Source organism: Macaca nemestrina, chromosome 12, assembly GCF_043159975.1.
Source record: "Macaca nemestrina isolate mMacNem1 chromosome 12, mMacNem.hap1, whole genome shotgun sequence".
NCBI classification, from domain to species: domain Eukaryota; kingdom Metazoa; phylum Chordata; class Mammalia; order Primates; family Cercopithecidae; genus Macaca; species Macaca nemestrina.
This window is the reverse complement of record NC_092136.1, coordinates 71,252,880-71,261,448: the sequence shown is the minus strand read 5'-3', so window position 1 is coordinate 71,261,448 and position 8,569 is coordinate 71,252,880. Positions and strand designations below refer to the sequence as shown.

Genomic DNA, 8,569 nt, shown 5'->3' with positions numbered 1-8,569 from the left:
TGAATTAGAGTATCTACCGTCCCTAGTCTCTTCCTACAACATATTTATTACTTAAAAAGGGGAAAGTGTAGTTGAGAAACCTGGCAGACACAATCTCAACCAAAAGATCAAAGTTAACCTCATCAGGAACGGGCAAACCCCACACCACGTGCCTCCTGTTATGATGCATGGAATAACTGTGTAAGGTATTTGTGCCCAAAATGCATAACCTCAATGAATCATGAGGAAACAGGCAAACCCAAATGGAGGAGTATTCTACCAAATGACTGGCCTGTGGCTTTCAGCAATGTCAAGATCATAAAAGAACCCCATTCCTTCCGATGCCCATCAGCAGTAGACTGAAGTCAATGTGATGTACACATAGAATGGATTATTACCCAGTAATTTAAGATCTCAATAGGTCAACATGGAAAGATCTCAGAACAATGGCAGATGAAAACTGACTGAGATGCTCTTTTCCCCACCTGTAAGATAAGCAGAAAACCAAAGTTTGATGGCATACTGTGTTGACAAGGTTGTGGAAAAACAAGCACTCTCTCTCTCTCTCTGTTTTTTGTTTTGTTTTGTTTTTTGTTTTTTGAGACAAGGTCTCACTCTGTTGCCCAAGCTGGAGTGTAGTGGCACAATCACGGCTCATTGTAGCCTCAACCTCTCAGGGGTCAAGTGATTCTCTCACCTCAGCTTCTCTGGTAGTTGGGACTACAGGCACACTCCACCATGCCCAGCTGATTTTTTTAGTTTTTTATAGAGATGGGGTTTCACCATGTTGCCCAGGCTGATCTTGAACTCCTGGGGTCAAGAGATTCTCCTGCTGCAGCATCTCAAAGTGCTGGATCACAGGTGTGAGCCATCACACCCAGCGGAGAAACAGGCACTCTCATGCTTTGCTGGTGGCAGAGTCACATTGATAAAATCTCCATAAAGTTGTAACTATCAAAATTATACATATTCTTGACCCAATAGCCCTTTCTGGAATTCAAGTATAGCATTCCACTAGGTCCAAGATTTTTGTTTGATTGTTTTGAGATGGAGTTTCACTCTTGTAGCCCAGGCCGGAGTGCAGTGATGTGATCCCAGCTGACTGCAACCTCTGCCTCCCGTGTTCAAGTGATTCTTCTGCCTCAGCTTCCTGAGTAGCTGGGATTACAGGCATGTGCCATCACACCCGGCTAATTTTTGTATTTTTAGTAGAGATGGGGTTTCACCATGTTGGCCAGGCTAGTCTTGAATCCCTGACCTCAGGTGTTTCACCTGCTTCGATCTCCCAAAGTGCTGGGATTACAGTCGTGAGCCACTGAGCTCACAGTGCCCGGTGTTACAATCTTGTAACAGCCGGTACAAGATTGTTAATTGCAGCATTACTTGTCATTTATTAAAAAGTAGGTTCAGGCTCAGTGGCTCATGCCTGTAATCCCAGCACTTTTGGAAGCCAAGGCAGGTGGATCACCTGAGGTCAGGAGTTCGAGACCAGCCTGGCCAACATGGTGAAACCCCGTCTCTACTAAAAATACAAAAATTAGCCAGGCCTGGTGGCATACGCCTGTAGTCCCAGCTACACAGGAGGCTGAGGCAGGAGAATCGCTGGAACACGGGAGGCAGAGGCTGCAGTGAGCCAAGATCATGCCACTGCACTCCAGCCTGAGCGACAGAGCAAGACTCAGTCTCAAAAAAAAAAAAAAAAAAAAAAAAAAAAGTAGGTCAGGCACAGTGACCTATCCCAATAATCCCAGCACATTGCGAGGCCAAGGAATGAAGATCACTTGGACCCAGAAGTTCAAGAGCAACTTGGGCAACATAGCAAGACTTCAGTCTCAAACAAATAAAAACAAGGCAGGTGTTTATCAATTAGACCCTCCTCTCCAACCAGTATCTCCTCCCAGCCCACATCTAGTCAGGGAAGGGGAAATAAACTGTCTTCCTCACCTGAAGCCCAATAACTCATCTCCTGTTTCTGCCCATCTCCCCTCCACCTGTGCCCTTGTCCATGTGTAGTGTGGGAGTAATGAGCTTGGTGTGAGGGGAAGGGTCTCAGGAGAACCAGATTAAGGGATGGATACCTAGATTCTGGCTCAACCTCCACACCCTGCTTCCCAGTGAACATCAAGCCAGTTCCAGCCTGATTCGGGGCCTATCAGTAGGAAAGATGAAGCAATGTGTCCCTCCAACCCACTCGTCCCCAGATTACAAGACACAAGACACATGTGGATTTGTCTAGTAGAATAGGTTGTCGGAAGAACCCCAGAGGACCCTTCTTGGATCAGGAACCAATAATCCCATGGGACGGGGCCCCAGCATTCATGGTCGCAGCATAGAACTTGGCCACCTCCTCATTGGCGTTGCCCTGGGCTGAGTCAAACCACATCTGGATGCAGTGGCCGCTCCCTCCACTGTAGTTACTGACCTTGAAGGAGTGGCTCCAGAGGCCTTCACAAAGGGCGGCTGGAGTGGGGAAGTAGGACTCAAAGGTGCGGCAGAGGGCCCGGGCCGGACACTCATTAATCCCTGAGGGAGGAGAACATAAGACCCTGAGCTTCTGGGCCAGACTGCACCCCTCCCAACCCTAAAGCCCCACTCCCACTCCTCATCTCGTCTCCTCCCGGCCCTCACCTGAGGTCCAATTCCAGCCTTTGTGCCAGTTGCTTTTGCAGGTGTAGGAGGTGCGACAGTCCTCCCACCATCGCTCACAGTCCTCTTTGCACAGGGGCACATTCAGGATGCGCTCTTTGCGCCAGCTCTGGTTGACCTGAGTGGGGAGGAGACGGAACGCTCCTGTCAGCCACATATCTCAGCAGCTTTATCCTCAAAGGGGACCAGAGCTGTGGGAGGGGGCAGAGCATCCACCACCCTCAGACCTGAATTCCTGGACCAAGCCCTCCCTGCAAGTGGCTGGCAGGCTCTGCCCTCTGCTGAGGTTAATGTTTTGTTTTTGTTTGTTTGTTTGTTTTATTTCTGAGACAGAGTCTCGCTCTGCTGCCCAGGCTGGAGTGCAGTGGCACGATCTCAGTTCACTACAACCTCCACCTTCCAGGTTCAAGCAATTCTCCTGCCTCAGCCTCCCAAGTAGCTAGGATTACAGGCACCCACCACCACACCCGGCTAATTTTTGTATTCTAGTAGAGACAGGGTTTTGTCATGTTGGCTAGGCTGGTCTCAAACTCCTGACCTCAGGTAATCCACCTGTCTCGGCCTCCCAAAGTGCTGGGATTACAGGCATAAGCCATTGCACCCAGCTATGAAGTTTATGTTTATGGGAATGGCACTCATACCTGCCAGATCCAGGGCCCCAGGTTGGGTGAGCACTCATAGAGACAGGTGTCCTGGATAAAGTGACACTTGCAGGCGGGCTCCATCTTACCACAGTGGTCCCAGTTAAAGTTGTAGAGGCGGGAGGTGTCCTTGTGCAGCTCCTGGCTGGTGTTGGCCGTGCAGCAGGCATTCTTCTAGGGACTGCACTGGGTGGGGAAGACACAGGACTAAGTCCCTCCCTACCACAGCCATCTCCTCCATATTCTGGCTCCTCTGCCCCAGGTAGGTCATCCAGAGAAATACTTCCTGGGGAGGGCCCTTGAGGAGCCCCCACCTGGGGACAGAGGCAATTACACTATCAGTGCATTTTTCCCCTATTTATTTATTTATTTATTTATTTATTTATTTATTTATTTGAGACAGGTCTCTCTCTGTTGCACATGCTGGAGTGCTGTGGTGTGATTATAGCTCACTGTAGCCTCAACATCCTGTGCTCAAGCAAGCCTCCCACTGCAGCCTTCCGAGTAGCTGGGATTCAGGCCCATGCCACCACACCTGACTGTTTTAAAAATATTTTTGTAGAGACAAATGGGATCTAACTAAACTAAAAAGCTTCTGCACAGCAAAAGAAACTACCATCAGAGTGAAAAGGCAACCTAGAGAATGGGAGAAAATTTGTGCAATCTACTCATCTGAAAAAGGGCTAATATCGAGAATCTACAAAGAACTTAAACAAATTTACGAGAAAAAAATCAAACCACCCCTTCAAAAAGTGGGCAAAGGATATGAACAGACACTTCTCAAAAGAAGACAATTATGCAGCAAACAGACACATGAAAAAATGCTCATCATCACTGGCCATCAGATAAATGCAAATCAAAACCACAATGAGATACAATTTCACACCAGTTAGAATAGTGATCATTAAAAAGTCAGGAAACAACAGGTGCTGGAGAGGATGTGGAGAAATAGGAACACTTTTACACTGTTGGTGGGACTATAAACTAGTTCAGCCATTGTGGAAGACAGTGTGGTGATTCCTCAAGGATCTAGAACTAGAAATATCATTTGACCCAGCCATCCTATTTCTGGGTATATACCCAAAGGATTACAAATCACGCTGCTATAAAGACATGTGCACACGTATGTTTTGCGGCACTATTCACAATAGCAAAGATTTTGAACCAACCCAAATGTCCATCATTGATAGACTAGGAAAATGTGGCACATATACACCATGGAATCGTATGCAGCCATAAAAAAGGATGAGTTCTTGTCCTTTGTAGGGACATGGATGAAGCTGAAAAATATCATTCTGAGCAAACTATCGCAAGGACAGAAAACCAAACACCGCATGTTCTCACTCATAGGTGGGAACTGAGCAATGAGAACACTAGGACACAGGAAGGGAATATCACACACTGAGGCCTGTGGTGGGGTGCGGGGCTGTGGGAGGGACAGCATTAGGACATATACCTAATGTAAATGACAAGTTAATGGGTGCAGCACACCAATATGGCACATGTACACATATGTAACAAACCTGCACGTTGTGCACATGTACCCGAGAACTTAAAGTATAATAATTTAAAAAAAAAGAGAGATGGGGTCTCACTATGGTTCCCAGGCTAGTCTCAAACTCCTGGGCTCAAGCAATCCTCTCATCTCAGCTTCCCAAAGTGCTACGATTACAGATGTAAGCCATCATGCCTGGCCAATATTGGCTTTTAACGGAGCATAATGGAGGGGAGCCACTCTCTGGGAGAGTAATTATTGTTTGTACGGTTCTTAATGGTTGAAAAAGTTATTTCATGTTATTCAGCTTATTTATATTATCCATTTTTCATCCAGCCAATATTAACTGAGTGCTTATTAGACATCAGGCACTGTGCTAGGTCCTAGGAATACCCCAGTGAACAAAGCAAGTAACATCTCTACCCTCATGGAGGGTATGGTTTTAGTGGGTGGGTGGGCTGTGTGTACAGGGAAGACAAAGAACACTCAGGCATAGAACACAGTAGGTGCAAAGTCCCCAAGGCTTTTGCACTTTATCCTTTTAACAACCCAGTATGAATCCTTACCCCCATTTTTACAACGTTTCAGTAAGCTACACCTGTGGTATATAGTAGGGTTAAGATTTAACTCAGGACAGGGAGGAGAGGAACCTGGCCCAGGTTGTGCAGGAGGGTGGAGGTCAAGGGGCTGGTCTGGTTTTCCCAGGGTCTGGAAGTCCGGGCAAGGAGACTCCAAATAGATCCTGAGAGTCGTGCGGGAACAGAGGAGCTGTAGCCTGCACGTGGGCCTGAACCCGGACTTGACTAAATGTGGGAAAGGCCATCCTAGGAAGGTAAATACAAGGCAGGCAAGACAAGCAGAAATGGTGGAGGTTTCTCTTTGGAAATCACTCTAGGCCTGGACTCAGAAAACCTGAGAAATCATGAATCAGTTGCATAAAATTTCTGGGATGAACCCTCGCACCTAGGGTCAAGTGATGGCAGAGGCATGACAGGTCTGAGCACCCAGGAGAAACAACAGGGAAATCCATGGGAGTCGAGCCAGATCTACCCATCTCCCACACCCTGGCCCACGCCCAGTGTGGGCTGACACAGAACATGCTTTCCTGCCGGCCTGACTTCACACTTGCTTTTCCTTGGATGTCCCAACTCTTGGTCTTCCTGCAAGACCCTTGCACATCATGGGTCTTGGGGATTGGCAGAGATGGGTTTTGCCAGTCAGGGTCAGGGGTTTCTGCCTCTGAAAAGAGTTACTGAATATAACGAAAAGTACTTCCGGGTTATAGAAGTGGCTCAACAAATATCACTCTCATATAGTTCATGGCCCTGAGCATGATAATCATCTGTATCTCTCAAAGTCTACATCTGCAACATTTCTTGGCAAAGAGTAGATGCTCTAGAAGGTTCTGAAAAGCAAATGAAGTGGTGGGCACAGAGTTTCCGTTTCAGTTTTAGTGGATGAAAGAGGTCAGGAGATGGATGGTGGTGACAGTTGCACAACCACATGAGCATACTTAATACCACTGAACCATACAGTTAAAAACGGCTCAAATGGAGAACTTCTTTTATTTATTTATTTTAAATTTTACTCCGATTTAAAAATAAGCAAATGGAATGTTGGGAATGACTCAGATGTCATGGGGCTTCCAGGCTGTCCTCTCTTTGCTTTAGCTCTCGGAGCCTGTCCATACCACAGTGTCTCCCTGGGCACATACCCCAGCCCTCTGGGAATGTGACCCCTTCTAGAGAGCAGGCCAGGAGATCAGAGGAATGAAATACAGGCACTCTCCTGAGCTTGGAATTCAAATTGGAGCTCATACTCCCGGAGCTGCCTCAGTGGCCTCACCTGTGGCATGGGGGTCCTGGCCTCCCCTCCCCTTCCTTGTGGGCAGTGGCACTGCTGGCTCTGGCCACACTGGACCCGCCATTGCTCGTGCCATCACCCTCTGACCTGTGTGCATGCTGTCCTCTGCCAGACTGCCCTTCCCTGCTTTTTCCTTCTGGAAAACTCTTACTCATCTTCCCAGGCCAAGGCCAAGGGCCTCTTAACTGGGAAGTCTCCCCAGCATATCGGATTGGTTGCTGTCTCTTCAGTACCTAATGGGGGTGGAAACCTGGCCCGTTTGTACATGTAGGCTGCACCATGACCATGATGGCCCAGCTCCTCTTCTACTGTGCTGCTGAGCTCTGTGGGCTGGCACATAATTAAGGCTGGGAAAGGTATGGCCAATCCCTCTCCTCAGTTTCCACTTGCACCTGTACCCTCTGTAGACCTATTTCCTCATTTGCATAAGTACAGACCACAGTGCACCCACCCTGCCCTTTGGGCATATTCACTGACATGGCCTGAGTGAAAGCACATGGCTCATAGGCTCAGAGTGAGTGTTAGGTATGTGATTCCTTCATTACTGTAGACTTGGTGACCTCCCAGGGGAGGCCCTCCAGGATCACAGCAGCCATCTTCCTGCCTTCATCACCTTCCACAGCTGACTTCTCCACCCCATTAACTTTTCTCTGTCAAAGGCAGCTGTCTCCCCTGCCGCAGACCCCACTTTATCCTCACCTGGCCATACAGCTCGTCCTCGGGACTGGGCTGTGCCTTGTGCTGCTTGGCGTTCATGCAGACGTTGAGCAGGTCCGTCCTGGCCTGCGCACTCCTGGGCTGGACACTCCCCACAGTGGTCACCAAAGCCAGAAGCAGCAGCTGCATCATCTGCCAGGCCATCTATTCCTGCCAGAGAGCCACAGTCAGAGGTGGACAAGGCCTGAGGGAGGGGCAGCAGCCACGAGAGTGTGTACTGTCTCCCTCTCAAGCCCAGATCTCTGCCCTCCCCACCCTGCATCCACCACAGGGCAGCTGAGCCAAGAAATGCAGGGTGTGTAGAGGTGAGAGGGAGCCCTTCCCCGGCCTGGAGGCAGGACCCTCCTCCTGCTTCCCATGCAACAGTGCTCTAGGTCCAGGCTCTGACACCAGCTTGCTCTATGATCATAGAGGGAACCATCGCCCTTGCGGACTTCCCCTCTTGCATTTCTCCAGTGTTTTATGCAATTCCTCTCAAATTTTCACGAGGAGGAAACACAGGTGGTGGCCTGCTGATGCAGGAGTGAGACTCTAGACAGCCTCAGGCTTCTGCTTCCTCAGCCCGTCCTCTTACCCCAGGGCAGCTGAGGTTTAGATGCCCAGGGAAGCTGAGATGGGGACAGCAAAGGCCATGGAGCTGTCAGCTATTGTTCATGGTCCCAGAGCAGATGCTGTGGGAGGCAAAGGGATGGGGGCAATCACACCTCACCACTCACCCCTCCTGGGTCTTGGGAAATTACCCAGGCAGAAGCAGGCTCAGAGGTTGGGGGAGGCCAACAGGTCAGTGGCAAATGGAGGAGGGGGCTGAGCAAGAACAGATGGTGGTTGGTCAGTGGAGGCAAAGACAGCAGAGAGCCCAGCCTCCCAGGAGATGGGGAGGTGCTATCTCACCTCCCATCTCTCATCCCCACTTTTCCCTCCGTCCTGTTGCAGGGCCTTACCTCTGTTCTCAGCCCACCTGGGAAGGTGGAGTCTCTCCCACCTCCCCACCTACTTTATAATCCCATCCTGCCTGCTTGGTTAGACCCTCTGTTAGGGAAGGTGCACAAGGCTTTGTCTAGGAGACAGCTCAATTGTCTTTCAATAAGGACCCAGTTAAATTATGGTACATCTACCCCGTGGAATTTAATGTGGTAACAAAGAAAGAGAAAGCTCCTGATGTACAAATATGGAAAAACCTCCATGTGGAAGAAGGAAGGTGTTTTAATTTAATTTAATGTAACTTAAT

The 8,569-nt window shown here is 49.0% G+C and overlaps 1 pseudogene; it reads right to left on the bottom strand.

Moving 5' to 3' along the window:
- Positions 1 to 2,202: 2,202 nt before the first annotated feature.
- On the bottom strand, positions 2,203 to 7,485 carry LOC105468696 (folate receptor gamma-like; annotated as a pseudogene).
- Between the last annotated feature and the right edge of the window lie 1,084 nt (positions 7,486 to 8,569).